Source organism: Papio anubis, chromosome 8, assembly GCF_008728515.1.
Source record: "Papio anubis isolate 15944 chromosome 8, Panubis1.0, whole genome shotgun sequence".
Lineage (NCBI taxonomy): Eukaryota > Metazoa > Chordata > Mammalia > Primates > Cercopithecidae > Papio > Papio anubis.
This window is the reverse complement of record NC_044983.1, coordinates 80499202-80525794: the sequence shown is the minus strand read 5'-3', so window position 1 is coordinate 80525794 and position 26593 is coordinate 80499202. Positions and strand designations below refer to the sequence as shown.

Sequence of the window (26593 nt, the reverse complement as noted above, 5' to 3'; positions counted from 1 at the left end):
TGAGAATATAGAATTTAGAAAAATCATCAGTTATATGATTATCCTGGTATAGATCAAGATAAATAGAACACTGGAGCATTTTTATTCAATAAATTTTTGAAATAATTCAGTAAAAGTTGAGTTCTCTCCTAGATTTTTGTGAACAAATCTGTTCCCAAATAAGAAAACAAACTTAATTGGAAGGGCTTTTTCCTTTATAATCAGATTCCTCTAATAAGCTACACTTTATAGACCTGAACACAATGCTCTAACATCATGTGTTCATTGGGATTTGACTGGGGTAATCCACAAGACTCATGATCACTAGACTGTACTTTGATAAAGAGGAAGGGTGCTGTGTTTGCCTGGCTTTCTTTCTGTTGTATCATCTACACCTAGCATTACTTGCTGAGCAAAGAAGGTATGGTGTTACTTAGTGTATATGTGTATCTGTCTGTCTGTCTGTCCGTCCGTCTGTCCGTCCGTCCATCCATCCATCCATTCAGGGTCTGCACTGTACATCCAAAACTAAATTATTTATACTGTATTTCACAAATACTCATCTTAATGAAGAGAATCCTGAGACACAAAGTCACTTGACCAGGGTCTTACTGAAGGTGATAAAATAAATCCAGCACAGAATCACGTATTTCTGCGCTTACCTGAGGGTCACATTAAATAAATACTTGATTTGAAATAAACATGACAGAATATTGATGTCCCTTGTGTGAAGGTTGGCAATGACATGTTCCCAACAAACTTTCCTCTAAAAACATGGGTCCTTGGTGGGAGTTACTTTTAGATTTACTTTGGGAACTGGGAACTGGTTTGATTAGCAGAGTTTTGGCAAGTGAGTGTTAGGAAGGGGGGCAAGCATCTATAGCACTGTTTTGGAGATCCTCTTCTAACAGTATCAGCAAGTGAAAGAGCAGAGGGAATTTGTTTCTGGGTTACAAAGAAGAATTGTGAATATTTACTTGCATATGTGTACATAACTTTAATAAATTTTAAATAAACATTGACCTTTTAAGGGAGTGATGAACAATGCTTTTTTGAAACTGGATTTCTGTATTTTTTTTTTCTACGTAATAAGGAATACATATTTTTGGTCTTGGTCTCTGGTTCCTAGCACAGAGCTCCTAAATCCCTTATAATTTCCTAACTGATAAGGGTGATGGGAGCATCTGTCATTATAATATTTGGTTTTCGTACAGAGCTTCTGGAATTCTTGTAATTTCTTAAGTGATAGCAGTGTCTTTTGTTATTCATAACAAGCTCTTTGCTCTCACTTGAGTTTATGATGATGAGGTGACTTAGGGTAAGGTCCCTAGATAGTCTCAAGATAGTGTTGATCTCCAGAAAGACTGAGTGATTAGAGGGTTTGAACTTTCAGCTTCACCCACTGACCTTGAGGAAAGTGAGAGGTGCTGGAGCTTAAGTGCCATAAAACTCTTGAACATGAAATTTGATGAGCTTCTCAGTTGATGAAAATAGCCACATGCCAGGAGGAGGGTGCACACCAACTCCACTGGGACAGAAGCTCCTATGCTCAAAACCCTTCCAGTGAAGTTTTTTCCTGAATTCTGTGAGCCATCCTAGCAAAGTATTGAACAGGAGGAGGGGGTGCATGGGAACCTTGATTTATAGCCAGTAGAGCAGAGCACAGGTAAAAAGCTGGGACTTGCACTGGTACATGAAATGGGTGAGTGGGAAGGGTAGTCTTGTGGGACTGAGTCCTTAACCTGTGGGTTCGGATGCTATCTCCAGATAGATACTGTGAACTCAATTAACTATAGGACACCCAGTTGGTGTCCACTAGAGAATAGCTTGCTGTGTGGGAAAACCCCTCTACCACCACATTTGGTCATAGAAGTGTTCTGTGTTGTGAGAATAGAATAGAAGTTATCAGTGTATTTTTCATCAGACCTTCTTACAGCTCTATCAATAGCTGCATACCAAAGTATTAATAATAGCTAAAAGTCATTGAATATTTCAATGTAATTGACTCATGAATTGGATATGTTTGGGTTATGAAAGTATAGAACCAGTTTTATTACTTTATATAGAAAATACCATATCTTGCATAGGAATAAAAAATAAAAATTAAATAAAATTAAATAAAAATTAAATAAAAAATAAATTGAACCTTTCAAAAGCATATTCTAGTCAATGGATAGTTGCTAGTTTAACTTTCTGGTAGGAAGAGAAGGAAATTAAGCCTCAGATTTCCTATTCTTGTCATCTTGCTGATGTCATTCTTTTTGGCTAAACTTTTTCAATCTAATATATCAATACTTCCAGATATAGTTACTCTCTTTAAGTTGAAACAACTCGAAGAAAAATCTATTTGTTGCTTAGCATCAATAAATAATGGTGATAAAACATGCCCATGAATATCAGAAAATGAAATATATTTAAATTTTGAAATTATTTAAAATTCTGGGTAAAGTTTTAGAATAATTAGGCTTTTTCTCAAAGTTATTAGTTTTCATATAAATATAAAATTTCAAGTGATTTGAATTTACATTGATATTATTTTTCCCATAGCAAAGGTTAAGAATGATTTCAAAAAACATGGTATTTTATATTTTACAGGAACAAAGATTGATTCTGTGGCACACAGGTAAGTTTCAGAGGACTGAAGTGCAATCAGAGTACTGAGGTGAGAAACTATGCACATGATTATATAAAGAGCATTTTCAAGTGATTTTTAGATGTAATTACTTTTTATGTAGAATTCATACTTATCTCTTATATATATTTTTACTTTATAAACTTTTTAGCCCGTATCATTGATGGTAACAGATTTTTTGTTTTGAGATTTGAAAGCTGTCTCATTTAGACATAAAAACATACGACACCTATCAGTGTAAGTATGAAATGTTTATGTGACTGTCTGTATTTTAGGTACCCCTGTTAATAGTAGATCACTTATTTTAAGCATTTAACATCTTACAGCCCAAGACTTTGACAGCATGTCTAACAGAGTAGAAGAAGTAGATCTTTCTCTGATATCTTTTTCTTTATTTCCAGTTTTTATTTGAAAAAAATGTATCATTTTTCCATGGTGGCAGTACAAATAGAACTGTGCCATGTTTAGAATGTACATATGGAACTTCATATACCATCCTGCTTCATGTTAGATTGTAATTGCAAGTGTCATGAAAAGTGTCTTTCTCTTGATCCAAAGCATTGTGTAGGTGTGCTAAGGGGGCATGTTATAATTTGCATACCCTGGGTGCCTCTCTACTCTGACACAGCCTCTTCCTCTGTCCATCCTTTTCTGAACCTCATTTGTTATTAAAATCTAATTAGCTATTGTTTGAAACAAAGTATGAATGTCTGATTCTCGAGGTTAAAGTGGGAGATGAGGATCTGTTAATTGTCAGAGAACACCAGACTGAAAATTTCTCCTTAATATACCTGGGTTCTTTAAATAGTTCTGTCACTGCTTTTTCCTTGGCAGTAAAACTTTGAGGCTTAACTTTAGTTAAAAACTTACATGGATTGAGGGCTTACTATATGTCAAGCCCCCTTTTAAGTACTTTAAATATTTTTTTTCCGTTTAATATTCACACCAGCACTATGAGGGAAGTGCCATCATTATACTCATATTACAGATTAAAAAACGGAGGCACAGAGAGGTAAGCCATTTGCTCAAGTCACATAAGTCTTCATATTTGGCTGTAACTAACCCAGTGCTTTGTTCATACAGCCTTTATTTCTTACCTTTGTGTGTCATACACTCTCTCCTATTTACAGCAATTTAGATCATGCCTAAGCTCTCAACATCATTACCCAAATAGTAATACTATTATATTTAGCAGCTAATGCTCAACTACTTCTGTGTTATATAAATAGAAGGTTTATTCAAAATTATTTGTTATCTATTTCAGTATTTTTGTGGTAGTTTCTTCCTATTCCCTTTGGACACATTCCGTGGTATTAATTAGGAATGCTGAGACCTTACATCCTTTGAAAGGCAATAACAGGCTTGTAAAGAGGCTTTATTGAAGTATCTCAGGAACATTTGGGCACTAGCCTAGCAGTTTCTCTACAATCAACTTGCTCTATTGAAACAAATATGTATAAAATATTTATGACTTTAAGTGTTCTTTTCATTGTGTGTGTCATAAGCTTTCCTTGTTAAAAATGAGGACATCTGAGAAGGCAGTATCCTATTTTGATGGAAATCATTTGACATGTCACAGAGAGAGCCCAGGTGAGGGCATCCCCGTTGTCAGCAGTGGCTAGTGACCCAGAGGGCCATCTGCCTGCTGAGATCCTCAGGGCTTTGAAATACATGGCATGGAAATGCTATCTCACTTTGAACAATTCTGAGATACCAAACTCTGTAAAATGTGGGGTACTTTTCCAATGTAATCTAACAAGTCAGTCTGCAGGCGGAGTTTCTTCCAACTTCAAGTAGAAACTTGTGCCAAAAAAAAAAAAAAAAAAAAGTGCTGGATGGTGACATCCAGTCAGAATATCATTCAGTGGCATCATCTTTTCAGACATGAGATGCAGGATTGAGCTCTGCATTTCCCGGGGGTTTAGGGGAGGTGCACAAACTGCTAGGGCTGCCCAAGATATTGTTATATGGGAAGATTCATTAAAAATATTGACCCATAGTGAAAGAATATCTGCACTCTCATATTTATTGTGGCATTATTCACAATAGTCAAGCTGTAGCATCCACCTGAATGTCTAACAATCGGTGAATGGATAAAGAAAATGTGGCATGTATACACAATGGAATACTATTCAGCCTTAAGAAAAGAAGGAAGGACTGGCTTTTATAACACCGTGGATAAGCCTAGAGGACATTATATTAAATGAAATAAGCCAGGCACAGAAAGACAAATACTGCATGTTCTCACTTCTATGTGGAAACTAAAACAGTGGTCAGAAGCAGAGTAGAATGGTGGATACCAGAAGCTGGAGGTGAGGGAAATGTGGAGATGTTTGTCAAAGAGTACAAGGTTTCAGTTAGAGAGGAGGAGTAAGGTTTTTTGAGATCTATTGCATAGTATGGTGACTATAGTTAATAACACTGCAGTGTATATTTCAAAATTGCTAAGATAGTAAATTTCAAATGTTTTCATCACAAAAATTGATAAGTATTGGGGTGATGAATATGTTAATTAACTTGATTTAATCATTCTACATATGTATACATACACTATAACATCACTTTGTACTCCTTACATATATGCAATTATAATTTATCAATATACAATAAAATATGAACATTGACTCACATAGTGAGAACATTGCTCTTCCAGTTCTTTGGATTGCATTAATGAGAAAGTTTGTTTGTGTCAGTCTTAACATTTCTCTAATACTGTCTATTCTTTTTAATGGGAGAAAGAGAATGAGAGAGAGAGAGAGGAGAGGAGAGCCAGGAATACAGGGCTTTTTGGTCATACACAAATATCAAGCTTTTTTTTAAAGTTTTGTCTTTTCATTATGTTTATTTTAAATATATCTTCTACTTATGAAAAGAGATACTTGGTTTTTCATTTATTAGAGTGAACTAAAGTTGAGTGTTAAAGATACATTTATTTTAAATAAATAATGAGGTAATTTAATAAAAAACTAAGTAAAAAATACCAATGATGCATAGTTTCGGCACAAACCAAAAGGGGACTATAAAAATCCAAATTAATAAAATTTGTGAAACCATAATACAATGAAAATATCTAAGGGTGTTAGAATCTTACAAACCCTGATTGAAGGCTGATTCTGCCTCTTACGAGCAATGTGAGCTTGGGGAAGTTACTTAACCTCTCTAAAATCAGTTATTTATAAAATAGCTACTCCTCGAAGTTATTTTAGGCAATAATGAAATGACATATATAAAAAACTCAGCATTGTTTCTGGAAGGTAGTGAAAATGGAAACAGTATTGTTTTCTTTCCCTGTTTTGTCCTGACTTGGAATAAAATAAAAATGCTCTCAGCTTTTCACTGTTTGTGTGTGTGAACATTATATCTTATTTTCTCAGATTTCTGCCTTTTTAAAGATAAGCAGTTTTCCACATTTTTGAAACAACTAATGGCCAGAATGATTCCAGAACTTGTTCAATTCACACAGCTTTAAATAGCAGGGGTAGGTATTATTTCCAGTAGACCACAGGCTAGGAAGGCTTACTTTTAGGAAAGGTTACTTAATATTAAAATGTATTCCTAAAACTGAGGCAAGACAAAAATATCAAATATGCATAAGGTTTCTGGGATACTTATCAGGTTCCAGGTGAAAAGAATTCTTATCAGGTTTCCAAAGGCCTGAACTTTCATTTCATCTCAGGCTATCTTGGAACAGGCTACCCCAGAGCTTGTGATTTTCCATATTCAGAGACATTCCAAAGACAGCGAAGGTTTAGAAGGGAAGATCCTTAGGCAGGGCCAGGCTGATAGTGCAGCGTGGTTGTGCCAGTGAGAGATTTAATGGGTGGAGAACCAGCTGGGCACAGTCCTGGCTGGTGGGTGACAAAGGTGTACCATGCCAGGGACTGAGCTGGAGGATGCCTCTTTGCAACTTGAATGCTACCCAGATAAAAACTTTGTGCCAGTCCATGAAAATGTACTTTTTTTAAAAAAATGAATTAATTTCCAGAATATGGGGCAAGAATTGTAAAAGGTCAGCACCATTTTGGCAATAAATCTCTTTTCCACTGTGATTCTGTCTGTTGAGCTATGAAAAAAATTGGGGCAGAAAAGTGCCTCACTTTTCTTTTCTTTCAATTTCTGATTAAATGAAATGTGTTCATACCTGTTCCCATTTCTTCTGTCACAGATTATTAGATTCAGTGTAGCTTGAGCAGGTATACCATTAGTTTCCATCAGAAATACTGCTGTTAATGACTGTCTTAGCTTATTCAAGTACAAATTTCTTGCCCTGGTATTTATCAGACGAACATTGTCTTTTATCTGTTCATTTATTTTTATTTTGTTTTAGAATTTTTACTAAAACAAATATTTTAAAAAGCTAGAAAAAAATCATTAAAGTCCTGTGCCTGTGAAACACTGAGAAATGAATCAATTATATTTGTATTTGGAACATTAAAAAAAACAAACTTGAAAAGAATTTCTAGCTATTTGGCAGATAAAATACTTAGGCCATAGAAGTTCAACAACCTCTGGAAAAGGCAGTGAGAGGTCAGCATTTACAATTAACCAGCTTTTCCCAGAAAAAGTCTATTAATCTATTCAATAAATACACTGTAGGGGAATTGGCTTGTGTAATATGTATATACTTTAACATTTTATTTGAATGAATTGCTGGATGTTTCCAAGAAATAAATAGCTTCTGGTATTTCCGTATAGAATATTTTACGTATTCAAAACATTTTAGGTTTAGAACTTAAAAAACATACAACTAAAGGTTCCAGTGTTTTTATAGATTGTAGGAAACAGAAGTATTACTATCATGTAGATCTGGAAGAAAGAGATGAGGTAATAAAAAAAAAATAGTATTCATAATTGCTTGAACCCGGGAGGCAGAGGTTACAGTGAGCCAAGATTGCACCACTGCACTCCAGAGTGCAGATGACAGAGTGCAGGTGACAGAGCAAGACTCTGTCTCAAAAAAAAAAAAAAAAAAAAAAAAAAAAGAATATATATATATAATATTCATATAATGGTAGTGCCAGAAAATTCAAGGAATAGAACACTGTTGTGTCAGGAATCCAAAAATTCATTGTTTGATAGGATAAAGAGAATTTATGTGTATTCTTAGAATACAAAGATAAGTGGAGAAATTGGAATGCTTGCACATTGTTGGTGGGAATGCAATATAATGCAGCCGCTCTGGAAAACAGTACGGAGGTCCCCCTCTCCACAAATAAAAAGAGAACCATCAGATGACCCAGCAATCCCACTACTGTGTGTTTATCCAAAGAAATTGAAACTAGGATCTCAAAGAGTTATGTGCAATCTTACACTCATCACAGCACTATTCAAAATCACCAAGATGTGGAAATAACCTAAATGTCCACTGACGGATGGATTTTGTGAAAGGTGGTATATACATTCAAGGGAATATTATTCAGCCTTTAAAAAGAAGGAAAATCTGTCATGTGTAACAATATGGATGAATCTTGAGGAGATTATACTGAATGACAGTAAGACAAATATTGCGTGATTCCACTTATATGAGGTATCTAAAATAGTCAAATTTGTAGAATCAAAGAGCGAAATGGTAGTTACCAGGGGGCAGAGGGAAATGAATGTGTTGCTAATCAGTGGGCATGAAGTTTCAGTTAAACAAGATGAATACATTCTAGAGATCTGCTATATAACATTGCATAGTCAACAATACTGTATTGTACCCTTAAAATGTTTTAAAGATGGTAGATCTCATGCTAAGTGTTCTTCTGTTCAGTCTCTCTTCATTGGCAGACAATTCTCCCATTTAAAAACTAAACAGTTAAAAAGTAATAAGAAAATTGGGTGGAATATGCATGTAACATGCTACAGTGAACAGAGGCAATATTAGAAACCAGAAAGGGAATAAAAAGTATGGTTAAAATTTTGTGAGTCTAAATGATATTTCCATGGTTACAGTGCCATTTTTAAAGATTATTTTTAACCAATGCAATTTGTAGAGTCTTTACATTTTCCCATAAACTGGAGGTAATTCTAGTTAAAGTAATGCTTTAAAAGTCAAATGAAGCAACTCTACAACCACTAGACAACCAGTGAATTATTTCTTTCTCATGAGTGGCTAACAGAAAATGGAAATATTTTTGAACATTTGTAATAGGTTTGGTTAAGCATACTCAAAAGCACATGTTCACATATTTTGACATTATTTTCTTATAGAAATAAAATTAATTCTTTTGGTTCTCTTATGTTTACATTATTTGCTCAAATTACATTTTACCTCTTACAAAAATTGTGTAAATATTACCATTAAAAATCACATTTTAATACTAGTTTCCTTAAACCTAGAAATTTAGAAAGCAGAGGTCAATTAGCAATGGTTAACAAAATTTACCTTGTGCTCATATTTATGTCTTAATAAGTCCTCTATTTACAATATCTATCATATCATCTATTTTTTTCAGTGAATTACAAATAGACCTTTTAATGGGCAAGTCTGAATTTAAATAACAATGAGGCTTAACAATGGACACTGAAGTAAAAATGAATTTAATACTCCAGTCATACTCCACTGTATTAGTTTTATAGAATATGTTCAGGTTGAATAATGTATTTTACAATGTGAATCTCGGATATGTTTTAGAATATAATCTTCAATTTGAGAATGAAGCAGCCTGCCTGCAACCCTTTCTCCCCAAAAGAGGTTTTTTTCTTTCTTATTCACTTCCTTTTACTCAGCCCTTAGAATGGTGCCTGAGTACAGTAATCATTTAGTAAGTATTTGCTGGCTGAGTGAAAAAAAAATGGCATTAACGGCAAAACACATATCTAGACTAATTTTTACTCTACTGCATAAAACTCTTAATGTCACTAAGATCATTTTTCCAATAGCTTTTGCCCTTTGGAATTTGGGAATAATTTACAAGAAGAGAAAGACTTGTTTGCCTCTCAGAATCTTAGAAGAGTTTATTGATTTAATAAATTTGACTTGGCATCATAGAACTATAATACAGGTTTTGCCCACCCTACACAAAAATAAGCATTGTGGGCAAACTATGTGCAAGGCTATTTAAGAATCCTACGTTACTGATACTGGTATGTAGCATCCTACTCATCCTTATAGAACAATGGGAGTTACCTCCTGGGCAGGCAGAAGATGCCACTTCTCCCCATAGAACTCCCTCATATGTGTGTGTGTTCAGTCACCTGCCTGTAAGTGGTCTAGTCTGTTTCTCGGTGTTCAGGGCAATGTGAGGAGACTAAGGTATCAAAGGGTGAGGGTTACGATTGGGGATGGGATGGGATTCAAAAGACCAAAATACAAAGATTCAGAATTTGTGGTCCGATTATGTACGGCTAAGTAATGACAAACCCTTCTCCTTAAGTAAGATAATTATGTATCATCTCTTTTATCTTGATTAGTTCCTTTATTCTTAGTATTCCCATATAAATAAAAATAACTTCCTCCAAATTTGAAATCGCTGTAACTTTTCTCAGCAATTTCAAATGATTTGGTGTTACACTGTACCCCAGTTCAACAGAGAATACCTCAAATGAGTGTCTTGATGTGAGAGACAAGATTGCTAATTAAATATTCTGGACTTTTAAGACAATAAAAGTTACAAAGGGTATGCATAAACACCATAACAAAATCATTTTTAAAAAAGAGAGTCTTGCTATGTTGCCTAGGCTGGTCTCGAACTCCTAGGCCCAAGTGATCCTCCCACTTTGGACTCCCCAAGTATTGGATTACAGGCATGAGCCACCAAGCCTGGCCACCAAATCATTTTAATTTTTTTGTTTCAGTGTTACTAAAACTTCCTGTAATTGGCATGTCCACTAAATTTTGTTCCTTGAGGAAAATATTAAGTTTGCCATACAAAATCCCATAGCAGGGATTTTCATAAACATGATCCTATTTAATCTTTTCAATAACTCAAAAATCTTCCTTTAACAGATATGGAAGTGAGCCTCAGAGACTCAGTGATTTGCCTAAAATATGATATCAATTAAAAGGCTTGTCCATCTGAATCTGAAATCCAAATAACCCCTAAAGCCTAAATAACCCAAATAACTGAATGATAAATGTATATCTGCACTTTGTAAGGGCAAATGGAAACAATTTTCTCCATTATAAAAGACAAAGCACTGACTTCCCCTTTCCCCTTTCTTAGTGTATCTGTTTGGAGGCCTGGTGAATCTGTGTCCTTCCTCTTACCTTTTACATCAAAATGAATTTTATTAGGGATTAAGCCCATTCTCCAATGTCTACAATGTAGACATATGATATAGTTTGAATATGTGTTCCCCGTCCAAATCTTATGTTGAATTGTAATCCCCAGTAATGGAGGTGGGATCTGGTGGGAGATGATTGGATCATGGGGGAGGATTTCTCCTGAATGGTTTAGCATCATCCTCTTGGCGCTGTTCTTGCAACGGTGAGTGACTTCTTGTGAGATCTGTCTGTTTAAAAGTGTGTGGCACCTAGCTCTCTCTCTCTCACTCTTGCTCCTGCTCTGGCCATGTGACTTGCCCAATCCCGCTTCATCTTCTGCCATGATTATACTTCCTGAGGCCTCCTCGGAAGCTGAGGAGACGCCACCATCATGATCCCTGTACAGCCTACAGAACTGTGAGCCAATTATACCTCTTTTCCTTGTAAGTTACCCAGTCTCAGGTATTTCTTTTTCTTTTCTTTTTCTTTTTTTTAATTTATAAAGAAAGAGGTTTAATTGGCTCACATTTCTGCAGGCTATACAAGAAGCATAGCAACATCTGTTTCTGGGGAGGCTCAGGAAGCTTACAATCATGGCAGAAGGTGAAGGGGGAGCAGTCACACTGTTAGATATGAGTTCTGAATTTCTTTCCAAAGAATCAATATGTGAGTATGTTCAATTTTTTGCCTTCTACTTATTATTTTTTTATTATACTTTAAGTTCTAGGGTACATGTGCATAACGTGCAGGTTTGTTACATATGTATACTTGTGCCATGTTGCTGTGCTGCACCCATCAACTCGTCAGCACCCATCAACTCGTCGTTTACATCAGGTATAACTCCCAATGCAATCCCTCCCCCCTTCCCCTCCCCGTGATAGGCCCCGGTGTGTGATGTTCCCCTTCCTGAGTCCAAGTGATCTCATTGTTCAGTTCTCACCTATGAGTGAGAACATGCGGTGTTTGGTTTTCTGTTCTTGTGATAGTTTGCTAAGAATGATGGTTTCCAGCTGCATCCATGTCCCTACAAAGGACACAAACTCATCCTTTTTTATGGCTGCATAGTATTCCATGGTGTATATGTGCCACATTTCTTAATCCAGTCTGTCACTGATGGACATTTGGGTTGATTCCAAGTCTTTGCTATTGTGAATAGTGCCACAATAAACATACGTGTGCATGAACCTAGGGAATACCATTCAGGACATAGGCATGGGCAAGGACTTCATGTCTAAAACACCAAAAGCAACGGCAACAAAAGCCAAAATTGACAAATGGGATCTAATTAAACTAAAGAGCTTCTGCACAGCAAAAGAAGCTACCATCAGAGTGAACAGGCAACCTACAGAATGGGAGAAAATTTTTGCAATCTACTCATCTGACAAAGGGCTAATATCCAGAACCTACAAAGAACTCAAACAAATTTACAAGAAAAAAACAACCCCATCAAAAAGTGGGCAAAGGATATGAACAGACAGTTCTCAAAAGAAGACATTCCTACAGCCAACAGACACATGAAAAAATGCTCATCATCACTGGCCATCAGAGAAATGCAAATCAAAACCACAATGAGATACCATCTCATACCAGTTAGAATGGCAATCATTAAAAAATCAGGAAACAACAGGTGCTGGAGAGGATGTGGAGAAATAGGAACACTTTTACACTGTTGGTGGGATTGTAAACTAGTTCAACCATTATGGAAAACAGTATGGCGATTCCTCAAGGATCTAGAACTAGAAGTACCATATGACCCAGCCATCCCATTACTGGGTATATACCCAAAGGATTATAAATCAGGTATTTCTTTATAGCAATGTGAGGATGGCCTAACACATCTCCAAGACTGTGAGTCAAATAACATCTGGATACGTGATGATGTTGAATTTTATGTGAGCCTTATTAAAGTTAAGAAACCCTTTGTTCTGGGAAATGGCTTACTGCAAAGAACCACCCTTCTCCAGTTGATTTAGATAAGAGTCACACCTGCTTATTTACCTATACTAAGGCCAGACACAGACACTCCGAATTCCCACTCTTGCCCTCATACATGACTAACTGAACTATTTTGTCTCCATTGGTCAATGAGAATAAAATGCTTATTAATCAAACTTTGGTTAAGAATCTCTCCTTCTCCCAGGACCCCAAACTTCAGTCCACCCTCAGCCTGAGCCACCACCCATCTCCTCTTTAAGGGCCGTCCTGGAAAATATGCTGGCTTTAGGGTAAAACATCCTCTGATATATTTACTCAGTATGCCAATCTTTCATCCCACTTCTCCGAGACCTTGGGTTCTTTCTAATCTTGTTTACTCCTCTCATAAAAAGAAAAACCCTTCTTGCCTAGTACTTGAGATGCTTGCAGATATCATGGCCAAAGCATTCTCCCTATTGCAATAGTCCCTCTGCCCCCTTGCAATAACCCTTTCAAATAAGTCTCTCATTACTAAGTCCAGATTTGTTTTTTACTTGACAAATGTAAAAATGTAGCCCTGGAATTACCTCTGAGATCTCTCAAGAGCTGTTCAGAAAACTGTCATGAAATATGATTTTTTGTCTCAGGGAAATAATTGTCCTTTCTTCTGTTTGGCTAAATAAAATGTGTGAGATTTTGTCCTGATGACCAAGAGGGTTTGAAAAAACTTTAGACCGAGTTTTTCCTGACTATTGGCTCCTGACCTCCCTTTTCTTAGAGCATTTACTTTAGAAAAATTGTATTTGTAAATTTTCCCTCTGCCCCTTGGAGATATAAATCTTCCCCCAGCTTCTTACCAGTTGCACAATCCCAGGAATATATTTCTTAAGGACCTGGAATCATACCTTTGAACTGTAATCATCAAGTAAGAAGCAGCCTCTATCTCTTTCTCTGTGGGAGGTGTGAACCTAACTTAAATAAGCAGCAATTAGCAAACACGGATGGCCTAATTACACTGACCAACCTTCCCCTACCACCCTCCAGTACTTTTCCACTAGTTACCTCAGTGCTTAAAATCTCTCCTGCCTGTTTCAGCAGAGCTGAGTTCAATCTCTCTCTTATTATGATAGTCTTGATTTCTGTTGAAACCGTCTTAAATAAAATCTTCCTTGCCTGTTTAACTTCATCCATTGTTATTTTTGCTTTGACACTAACATTGTGGTCACTTTGGTGCTGTCTTACATGCTTGTGAATTTGTTACCGCTTATACAATTTTAAAAATTTTATTTTCCTACTATATTGATAGGGAGAGGTTTTTTTTTTTCTTCTTCTTCTTCTTTTTTTTTTTTTTTGAGACAAAGTTTCACTCTTGTTGCCCAGGCTGCAGTACAATGGTGCAATCTTGGCTCACCGCAACCTCTGTCTTCTGGATTCAAGCCATTCTCCTGCCTCAGTCTCCCAAGTAGCTGGAATTACAGGCATGTGCCACCATGACTGGCTAATTTTTTTGTATTTTTGGTAGAGACAGGGTTTCTCCATGTTGGACAGGCTGGTCTCGAACTCCCAACCTCAGGTGATCTGCCTGCCTCGGCCTTCCAAAGTGTTGGGATTACAGACATGAGCCACCGCGCCCAGCCAGGAGAGGTCTTTTTGTTGGCAAAATGGTTTTATTTTTCTAACTACTTTCATAATTAGCTTTTTGAAATCTCACAGAATTAAGACTTTAGATTGCCCCATTTTCCTCTAACACATTATAGCATTTTTAGAAAAGTAACTATTTTTTCCTATTTTTGTATATTTAAAGCTTATTTTTAAGCTGCTTCTCATTTCCAAAGGACTCCAGAATCTGTTCTCTTCCTCCTGTGTTACCCTCTGTATAGAAACTCAGAAATGGTGAAAATATTTTATTTTGTTTGGATCTATACTCTAGATTTATTATTTGGCTTTTAACATCATGAGAGGCTGTTTGAAAATTGTATATCTACCACAATACTCTTAGCATCTCAAAAATCCTTAGAACTAAAGCCTATTTTTAAATGATCACATCGTATGATAGCTGCACTGATAGCTGCAGTTGAAATCAGAGCATCTATCTTACTTATCTGGGCGTACTTTAGTTTTGAATCCTCTGAAATTTACTTTCTTATGAACTTGTGACTCTTTTGGCTTTAAAAATTGTAGATCAGGAGTGAGAGGAAGGCTTATTTTCTGGTTTGTTTTATAAGTCAGCATTCTAGCTTTGTTAACCAAATTCAGGTTACTTCAAATTTGCATTTCTATCACTTGTGGCAGACAATATTTCAGAACCACTGAAAACCAACATGATAGAGTCAATACTGCTGTGTTGACTTTGATGTGTTGGTTTTAAGCCTCCTCCTGTTGTTCCTCCTCAGTGCCTTCAAGACTCAGGCTGCTGCCTGAATGACCTAGTGATTAAGCTGTAATGAAAACTGTTTGCTTCCATGCTTTGTATAATAATCCTCAAAATCACAGAGGGAATGCACACAAAAGTAATACTTAGAACACAATCTGATTATGACAGACAATAAAAATGTGCTTAAAAATGCTCATCATATATTTGAGGTAATCTGAGGACATTTTCCTCTCTCTTTAACAAATATTTATGAACATTAACATATGCTAAGCACTACACTGAGGAAAAACACAAAGTAAAACAACCCCTGAGAAGTTTACAAATCAGTGATCCAGAAAGAAGGAAAATCATTAATTACAATATAGTAAGTTAAGTATGAGGAGCTATGTACAAAGCATGGCCTAAAGAAAGAAGCAAACCCAAATGGATGTGTCCTTGTTGGGGGACAGATTTATGGAATGGGTGACATAGAATGATGATCTTTAAGAGAGGAGATGTTTTTGCCAGAGAGACAAAACATAGAAGGTAGAACGAATGGGTTATTCCGGGCAGAGGGAACAGCATACGTAAATGCGTGGAGGCATAACACAGTGTGTCAAAATCATCAGGTAACCCAACATCCCTCAATCTACTCACTCCTCCATCCCCATAAAAATGCTAGATACTGTGCTATGTGTGAGTGATCCACAATGAAAAAAGAACAACCTGGCTCAAATGGTTTTAAGTCTAGTTGAAGAGAAAGACATTTTAAAAAGTGGTAGCAGCACTGAAGGAAGTGTCCTAACAGAGGTTTGCGGGAGTTGTGGAGGATGCACCTGAGTAACTTGGAATTTCAGGAAGGTTTCCAGATAAAACTGAGTATTGAAATAAAGGTGGATGTTCACCAGGATCAGGTATGGAATGACATTTCAGGAAAGTCAATCCCTACCCCTCACCCTTACCCTTCAGGCAACCTCTGTCTGTTTAATTGCAATGACACACTAGTGCTCCACTTCCTTGACAGCGTTTGGTTATATCAGCCAATTTTGGTCAGTCTGAGTGAGGGTGTGCAGTGTTAGCGTACTGTAGTTTTAATTTGTGCTTTCTTGAAGACTGATGATTTTGAGTGAGTTTTCATATGTTGACTTCTTTGGTGAAGTGTCTATTTGCCCTTTCTTCATGTACCATGTGCTCTATCCCAGCGGTTCTCAGCTTTGGCTGCACCGTAAAACATCTTTAGACTTTTGGTCTGGGCTCCACCTTCTGAAACTCTGATTTAATTGTTATGGCTTGTGGCCCCTGTCATTGGTGTTTATGAAAGATGCACCCTCAGTGATGTCATGTGCGCTCAGTTTTGAAAACTCTACTGTTGTACTTCAGGGTTCTCGAACTTCAGGAGGCACCACAATCACCTAGAATGTGTGTTAAAACATAGAGGACTGGGGTCCACCCCAGAGTTTCTGATGCAGTGAGTCTGGGTTAGAGCCTGAGAATCTGCATTTCTACAAATATTCCACATGATATGATGCTGCTGGTTCTGGGGCCATCCTCTGAGTTCCACTGCTTTAGCCAAACTAAACTGACAACTTCCCCAATTCTTTCACATCTTTCTTCCTTGTATATACTCTCTTCTCTCTGTGTGGAATACCATCTAATTCTTTTTCTTACTTTGCATACATTTTTTCATTCTTCAAGAACCAACTAGAATGTTACACAGACTTTGTGAAGTCTGCTGTATCATCTTACTTCCCATACCCGATTGCATGACTTACGTGACATTTTTACCTATCGTACTGTTTTGTTTATTTGTTCTGGTTGTAACATCTTCTCTTCTACCCAGAGAGAGGTCTGTGAAACCAGAAACCAGTAGGTCTTATTTTTTGAATCTTAAGCAACCAACAATATCTGGCATATTACTGAGTTTCCACTATTTAATTAAAAATTCTTTTGGTGGTTGTTTTAATGAATAAGTGTCTGGGTGACTAAAGAAAATGTGATATGTAAAGCTTCTTACATACTCAGTTTTCATAAACCACAAGTTACCATCTGTTACTAAATTCATGGCTAGATCACATGAGCCAGAGAACAAATCTATAGCAAAAACTGCAACAAAAGCCCTATATCATCACAGGATACTGTTAGTGTTATCTTTATTTAAAAAGCCATAAGAATAGAATTTAAGAATAAATTGTTTTGAGTGTGCTGAGAACTATAAAATCAAATAAAAATGTAACAAGCTGAAATCAAATCGTAATTCTTCTCAGAATATTACAGTTGTTTCCTGAAGTCTTTCTTATCAAATAAGAAGTGCTTTTTAACAAATTTGAATACTCTAGCATTTTTAAAAATACAAAGTTTCATATGAAGATTATGTTGCTAGAAATGTAATGTTTTATTGAAAGCTTCACTGGCAAAATGAGATGATCATAACAATAGCAATAATGATAACAAGAGCTGCAATTTACTTGTTTACTTTGTGCCAGTGACTTTGTTAAGTGCAGTCCATGCATTAAATTTTTTAATCGTTACAAAAGCCCCATGAGGTGGGTATTATTATTCTGTTTTCATATCAAGGCTGAAAGAAGTTAAATAGTTTGTTCAAGGCCAATATTCAATTCCATTTCTTTGTAGGGGTGCCAGATAAAATACAGGAAACCCAGCTGAATTTGAATTTCAAATTTATTAAATAAAAACACTTTTTGGTACATTTCATGAAATATTTGGGACATGATTATATTAGAAAATCACCTACTATTTATCTGAAATGCAACTTTAACTGAGTGTCCTGTATTTTATTTGTTAAATCTGGAGACCCTATTTCTATCTGACTCCAAAAATTTTGCATCAGACCACTAGGTTGTATTGCATTCCAATTTTCTCTTATGTACAGGTAAGTATAGGTTTACTTATATGAAATTTCAAACTTTTAGCAAACTTCAAACATTTAGCAAAGCATCAAGGCCTTTTGTAATTTGCCCTCTGTTCTCCTGGTCCCCACATTCGGGGTGCAGCAAATGCCAAGGCCTTGAAACAGGAGCTGAGCAGTGTCTGCCTGGAAGCTACAGAGCTGATGTGGGGTGAACAGGAGAGAACTAGGAGCCAGATCAGAGAGAGCAGGGACCAGATCATGTAAGACTTTGTAGATCATTGTAAGGACTTAAGTATCTATTCCAAGCAAGGTAGGCAGTTATTGGAGAGTTTTAAGCATAATGACATAGCCTGGCTAAAGCTTTAACACAACCAAATTGGCAGCTCTTTGGAGAACAATCTGCAGAAGAATAAGGCCAGAAGCAGGGAGTTATTGCAAAATATTCAGTCAGTAGCTCATGAAGCTGCTTTGCTCTGTAGTAGAACTCATGGTCCAGGCTTTAAGCTGTGTTACTTGGGGTCTTGGTGACAACTTCCAGCTTAGAGCTGGGGACAGGACATTATCCTTGTAACTTTAATGTGGAACCTGATGTGGCTTCTCTGGCACAATGAAACCTGAAGGGATCTTGCACCAACTGCACCTAGTGGGTCCTGCACCTCTGAGTGTGAGAGAGGCATACTGGTTCTCACAAAAGGCAGCAGCAAAGGCTGTGGCAAGGCTGCATCCCCAAAGGGGAGGGCAGGTAGTGGGCAGGCAGAAGAAGCACATCATCAGATATGCTCCTGAGCACAGGTGAGATACTTTCTGTGACCCCCTAGAAGCAGCGGGGAGAGATTGTGAGGGAGTGGCAAGGTATTGCAGCTATGCAGATGCTGAGGTAAGGCCAGTAGACTTTTATTATTAATATAACTGTGACTTAATTTATCCCATGTCTGGAAATACATGGAAACATCTGGGTCACCAAAATTAAATACACGAAGTTAAGTGGGACAATAAAACAGAAAATACAGGCCTGGCGCAGTGGCTCATGCCTGTAACCCCAGCACTTTGGGAGGCCGAGGTGGGCGGATCACCTGAGGTCAGGAGTTCGAGACTACCCTGGCCAACATGGTGAAACCCTGTCTCTACTAAAAATACAAAAATTATCCAGGCATGGTGGTGGGTGCCTGTAATCCCAGCTACTCGGGAGGCTGAGGCAGGAGAATCAATTGAACTTAGAAGGTAGAGGTTGTGGTGAGCTGAGATCGCGCCATTGCACTCCAGCTTAGGTGATAGAGAGACTGTCTCAAAACAAAGAAACAAGCAAACACACAAACCAGAAAATATACAAAAGGATAAAAATGCCCTACAATAAAAACAGAAAGACTTGGCAAAGTTTTTCTGACTTTGGGAAAAAATATATAAGAGGATACACATGCTCTACAACACAAAGAAAACTTAGCAAAGTCTTTCTGACTTTCTAAGTCTTTTTTTTTTTTTTGGTCATAGTGCAGTAGGTCACCTAGACTAGGTCAATTGCAGGACACAAGCACCATGATTGTTTATCTTATCCCTAACTCCATCCAAATAATGTTTTGATTTCTTTATGCCTTAAATATCTGTTCTCAGTAGGACAGGGAGGATAGCTTATGATGGATTGATAGAGTTCAAGACGAAGGTCTTTGAATGCTGTGCTAAAATACAAAAATCAAACAAAATTCAAAATCAAACAGATTAAGTAAGTAAAGAGTAGCACAAAATGCTTACTCTGTGCCAAGTATGTGCCTTTTAGACATTACTTCATTTACTCCTCATGGCAATTGTGAGCCAGACACATATTATTGCCAACCCTCTTTTATAGTGGAAAAACTAAAGTCAGTGAAGGCACAGGTAAGTGGCTTGCTCAAAGTCATGGGACTTTGAACATGCTTCTGTCAGACTGCAGGCAGAGCTCTTGTTTCTAACAGTTAAGCCATCCAACCTCCGGGAAAGATTTTGCCTTAATGGCAGAGTTCTTTAACTAAAATAAAAATGATTAAATCAAGTGAGATGCCAAGAGTAGCAAGTCTGAAATAAGAGGGGACACTTATTACAAAGGGATCAGAGCTCTTGAAGAGGTGGGATTCCAGGTGGAAAGCTGGAAGCAGAGATATCTGCCTATTACACACTTTCGCTCACATCAAAGGCTGAGTCATACCCCATTTCCGTTGAGAATAGCTGGTCAGTGGGCATGCATGACCCATGCAGGTCGCCTAGGCCAGGTCAATTGCAGGACACATTCACCATGGCTGTTCATCCTATCCCTAACTCCATTCAAATAATGGTGCTGCTTTCTTTATGCCCTCACTATCTATTCTCAGTAGGACAGGGAAGATAGCATATGATGGATTGACAGAGTTCAAGATAAAGGTCTTTGAATACTGTGTTAAAATACATGCCCAAATCCAACAGATTAAGTACTACTTTCTTCCTTGTAATTTATAATTCTAACTAATTCAGTTGGTATTACCTTTGTGGAACATGTCTCACAAATTCTTGTTTGTCCTCTAGCCAGCATTCATTCAAAATGATAAGAAAAAGAAAGAGAAGCACAGTTGATAAGGGGGATCATCCAGGTGAAGGACTTCATTAGGAAAGAAACAAAAAGTCTCAAAAAGAAGGAGACATTTTCAGTCTTTCTCATAAAGAAAGACCAAGAATATTGATCAGAATGCTTTATGAATTCCAGTTTTTCAATGGTGTACCAGAATGTTTGCTTTGAGTTGTCTTCAACTGCAGGATTGGATTTGAGGTCCAGACCTTCCCCAGTGTGCATAGAAATTCAATGCCTGGTAAGCCCAGGTGACTTACTGCTTAGTTGAGTGTTTTGTTAAATCCTGAAAGATGTATTACAACGTAGTACTCAGCTTGCATGTCTAAGTATTACACAATTCAGCTAGGTAAATCTACTGTGGATTCTTGCTAGATTTACCTGATTTGATTGCGTGTAGTCAGTAAAAGGAAAAGTGATTATAAGTAGAATTCAAAAGAACTCAAATTCTCCTTAATCCATTTAAATGTTTTCCTTGTCTAGTTTCCTCTGGGAATTGGTTTAGCTCTGTAGTTTCAAACCTTGGCTTGATTCCAGGGCTGCTGCTTGAGATAATCTACACTGGCATTTTCAGCAAGCACCCTAGGTGTTGAGTGTAAGTTGACCAAAAACTCTCCTTTGGAAAAGGTGTTGAGTGTAAGTTGACCAAAAACTCTCCTTTGGAAAACACTGGATTAGCCTAAGGCTGCATAACACATCTGACAGCTTTATAATGTCCTAGAGTGTTCACAGAAGCCTTTTCTCATACACCTCAGGAGAACTCATTTGCTTTTCTGAATTAGCACTGTGTTAAGCACTAGCCTTCCTATAGTATTTCCATTATGGCAAAGGCCACTTTAATTTTGGATGATATTATTTTTTATAAAGAGGAATACAGATTTGGTGGATACAAATAAAGAGAATAAAAGAGTTTGAAATGTTGTATTTGTAAAGTTTCCAATAGTTTTGTTTTTTAAAATTCACCTTTATGTATCGTGTGACTTACCTAATGCATTTTGGATTTTAAATATATTTTCCATTAAATGATCTGGGGACAATGAAGGATGACTTGAATATTGTTTATTCAACTTTAGCACATGTCGTTTCTTTAATTTGTCATCCTTCAAGGTAAAGTTCCAACCCCATTTCTGCCAGGAGTCTTTATTGACCGTAGTGGCTATGTCTGATTCCCCACCTGTAAATTATGTTTTTCATATGGTTCTTACCATGACATGCTGCGTTGTATTTTTTGTCTGTGGCCTTTATCCTCAGTCAGTTCATATCTTTCTTATTTTCCTCTTTATCCCCAGTGGTCAGTCAATAAATACTTGCTAGTGGATTTATTCAGAAACACGACTATAGTAGTGGTTTCATAGTGTACGTATAGTGCATCAATACAAAGAGTTTAACTGTAGATAAATCCAAATTTTGATTTCTATGCACTACCGAAATATATAGGTATAGATTATTATAGAATCACAGATTTTTAGTCTTGGCTGACTTATAAATTATAAAGTCCAAGCTTGATTTTTTTTGTTTTGTTCTTCTGTTTTTGTGCATGAGGAAATCAGTCATCTCTCTCGGTTTTTTTTTGTTTTTTTTTTTTTTTTTTTTTTTTTTTTTTTAAAGAGTTTTTGCTCTGTGTGCAGGCTGGAGTGCAATGGCACAATCTCAACTCACTGCAACCCCCGTCTCTTGGGTCCAAGCGATTCTCCTGCCTCAGCCTTCTGAGTGGCTGGGATTACAGGTACCTGCCACCATGCCCGGCTAATTTTTGTATTTTTAGTAGAGATGAGGTTTCACCATGTTGGCCAGGCTGGTTTTGAACTCTTGATCTCAGGTGATCCATCCACCTCAGCCTCCGAAAGTGCTAAGATTACAGGCATGAGCCACCACACCCAGCCAGGAAATCAATCCTTTCTCTACAAGCCACTAAGCTACTTGAGACAAGGAGTCATACTCTTAAACATTTCCTTTCATACATAAAGCAATGACTTTAGTTATTCCTGCATTTTTGGTAGCACCTGGTGCATGCAAGATAGATTCCCAAATGTTAGTTGAAAGAATTGCTTCATGGAAATCAATTTCACTAAGTGTATATTTAGAACTAAACATTATGTGGATAGTCTGTGCTCTTATCTTTGGCTTCTCACCATCTCACAAGAGGCCCGACCACCTACAGCTACCTTACTAGCTCATTTTGTTGAATCTCCTTCACTTTAGATCCAATTCTTGTTTCCTGTTCATTCTTTTGCAGTGGCATTCTGAGCAGTCTGAGCAGCCAAATGGGCATGTGGATACCAGCTCTTCTTTGTGAGAAAATCTCTAATTATATTGTATCTTTGCTGTTCAAATCTATGATGCCCTTTATTATCTAAAAAAAGATTTGTGTTTTTATTTCGCTTTTTGGGAGCCAAAGATGGTTTGGTTCAGTAGCCTGGAAAGGAGAAAACAGTGAACACCAGACTAAGGAATTTTCTCTTGGCCAATCACTAGGAGAAACTCCTTAGTTTCAATCTGGATTGCAAGGACTGAGTGTTAAACCCTTCCTCATTTATTATTTTCCAAGTCTTAGAAACAAAATGATATACTAGAGACAGGATTTATCTCTAGTTCCCTAAGCCTCCAGTGATAATAACAGGGTTGAGGGAGGAAACCTGAGTACCTCCAGGCAGGTGCTCAGTTCCAATCAGCTACTTTCTGTATATTTAGAGCATAGTTCAGATACCATGGTTTGGATTTATTGCCATGACTGTATGGTCAAGCCTTGCTCTTTCAGACATATTGCTCCTAGGAAACATGTGCATCCAGAGTAAAAATCAATGGTTTTTGAAAATTTCTGATTTTGCCTTACTATTTTGTAAAAAAGAAAGTCAAGAGAGACTCGGAGAAGTTATTTGGTTAGGCAGTTCAATTGGGACTGATAATGACAAATCTGGGACTGAAATTGGCTATGCCCTGTCTTTCATGTCAGCCTTTCGATAACTGTATTACTCTTTCACTTTCTCATCCAATATTTGGAGTGACTTCATGTCCATCTAGATGACTCATCTTGCATCTGAGCCCCTTATTCCTTAAATTCTTCATCTGCTGTGACTTTGGCACTGATCCCACTTCTATCACTCCCTTCCATGGAGCATCTCATCATCTCTAACTGTCCACCTCTGAAATATCTTGGTCCCTAAGTACAGACTTTGTTTTTCTTTTATTCATTTAGTTCCTCCTTCTCTGGTCCTTAATGGCATATATATAGGGGCTTTTTGTTCCCTTTGTGCCTTTATTTTCTCATTTTTAACCCCCTGCAACCGTGTTCCCTTCCTTCCCCATTGGTTAGATTCCATGACCCATCTAGTCAGCCACTCTTTTTAAACTAATATCCTCAACTCCTTTTATTTATTGTTGCTTTTTTGCACTTATCTGACAAAAATGCAACTCTGAACATGTTTGCTTTCTTCACGCTTCCATAAGGGCTGATAAAAGCCATTGGAGAAAGGCAGATTGATGACTTCATAACAGTAGTTCTCAAAGTGTGACCCCAGACCCCAGCAGCATCAGTATAATTTAGGAACGTGTTACAAATACAAATTCCTAGAGCCCCCTTCAGCATACTAAATCAGAATCTCTCAGAATGGGACACAAGAATCTGTGTTTTTACAAAGTTCTCTAAGTAGTTCTGATACACTTTAAAGTTTGGAAAATACTATATTAATTCTTGATCTTTAACCTTAACTGACTACTAACACTGCCAATCTTTATATGTTTTCTCAATTAGTAATCTTTAGTGTTTTCCATAGGAGCCTTTTCATATCTTTTTCATTCTCCTCAAATCCGTGATAGTGCCCATCTCTCCTCATTCCCCAGAGGTTATCACTCTCTGACTTATCTTAGTTTGTGCTTGAACTCCCTCAAACTCCTGCCACAACATCCTCAGACTAACCATAGTCACTTGTAGTGGAGGAGTCTTCAATTATATATACTTGTGTTCTGGATTCCTTTCCTTTCAGCATTGGGGAACTTTTATCTTTCTCTTCACCAAGTTCTCTCTCTGTACTGGCATCCTTCACCTAATCTCATCACAACTTACATTCACACTCTTTGGGATTTTGATTCTATGTGTGATGAAAAACATTGTAGGGTTTTAAGCAAGGAAATGGCATTATCTGACAGATAGTTTATAAAGATTTTTACCCTTCTTCTGTGGAGACTGGGTTGCATGAGGCAAGAGTTGAAGCAAGAAAACCAGTTTAGATATTATGGAAAATCTGAAGAGCAGGGATGGTGGCTTGGGTCATGGTACTTGTCGTGGAGTTGTAACTAACTTTGGGGGTGTGAGTTGGAAGTAGAATTAAAGATAAAGGTGGTGGTCAAGGATGATCTTAATCTTTGGTTTTAATAACTATGTTAATGGTGATGCTGTTTACCAGAATGAGGAAGCCTGGGAAAGAATAAAATGACTAGAAAAAAATCAAGACTGTTTCTGGCCTTGTTAAGTTTCAATTGTTTATTGGAGATCTGTGTGGTGATAGGCAGCTAAACATTTGACTCTAGAGTCCCATGAAGAGATCAGGGATAGAATGTGAATTTAGGAATCTTGGCCTATAAGTAATATTTAACACTCTAGTATTTGATGAAGACACCTTGGGACAGGGTGTAGAAAGAGAAGATGGCCTATGACAAAGCCCTGAGCTACCCTAATATTTAAAGTGGGAGCATGGAGGGACAATTTCTAGTACAGGAAACTGAGAATGAGCAACTGGTAAATTAGGAGAATTTCTCAGAAGATGGAAGTGGTCAGCTTATGCAAAATTCTGCTGAGAAGTAAATTAAAATAAGAACAGAGAAGTAATCATTGTAAATGGCAACATGGAGGCCTCCAGAGAGCTCAAGGAGTATAGTCACAGTGGAATCCTGACAGCAGAGGTCTGATTAGAATGAGTTGAGGAAATCATGTTGTTGAATTAGTCCTGCCGAATCATGTAGTCCTGCCTAAGGAGAAGCTGGGACATTTGTTTGTTCTTCACTCTAATCCTTAATCAACAGATTCCTGAAATCAATATCAGTCTCAGACCAGGTGCTTAAGTTCTGCAAACTGATACAGACTTCCATAGAAATAAGGGTGGTTGTTAAAAGCTCATATTTGAAAAGTTTAAATGAAGGTGCTGGCTGAGCACGATGGCTCACACATGTAATCCCAGCACTTTGGGAGGCCGAGGTTGGTGGATCACTTGAGGTCAGGAGTTCGAGACCAGCCTGGCCAACATGGGGAAAACTCATCTCTTTTAAAATTACAAAAATTAGCTGGATGTGGTGGCAGGTGCCTGTAATCCCAGCTACTCGGGAGGCTGAGGCAGGAGAATCGCTTGAACCAGGCGGGCGGAGGTTGCAGTGAGCCAAGATCATGCTACTGCACTCCAGCCTGGGTGACAGACTGAGATTCTGTCTCAAAAATAATTAGTTAATTAAATAAATAAAAAATCATAAAAGTGCCATGAATTTTAACAGAGCTGGCATGTTAAAAGTCAATATAGAATCTATACAATTCAGCTGTCTTTGAAACTTGATAAAACAACCACCCAGACAAAATGAGTTAAGTAACAAAAGGTACAGTATTAAAACAAACTGGAATTGGATTTTTACCTGGGATAAGCCAAGTTTAATATGATCAGTCCATAGATATTTGGAAATTGGCAATATATACACACAAACTTGCCCGCATATCATTTTTATTAGTTCAGTCCTTTGAGATAGTATATTTAATTTCATGCTTGATAAAATATGAGAAATAACATCCTCATCAGCATACATTTACCAAGTCCGTGATGTGGTTATGCAGGAAAGGACGTCTGGAAATGAGCAGTATAACGATTACAATATTAGGAAAATACAACTTGTAAAGAAGAAGGTCTTAGCCAAATTCCCAACTCATAATAACTGATTATCAGGCAGTACAGGAATTAAAAATGGTGAACGCGCCATCTACCAAAGTGTCATCTTAGGGAGCACACTGTAGACAAGACTGTTGGCCACAAAAATAGTATAAATAATTATCATCAGTTAGTAACCCAGGTATCTTCCAGTATATTGTAGTTTGTTACCAGGATATCATATCC

At 37.2% G+C, this 26593-nt stretch overlaps 1 protein-coding gene across 9 annotated transcripts in view; it reads right to left on the bottom strand.

The window, feature by feature from the left end:
* Window positions 1-26593, bottom strand: part of RALYL (RALY RNA binding protein like) — a 720856-nt gene that overhangs the window by 7907 nt on the left and 686356 nt on the right. The window lies entirely within an intron of this gene.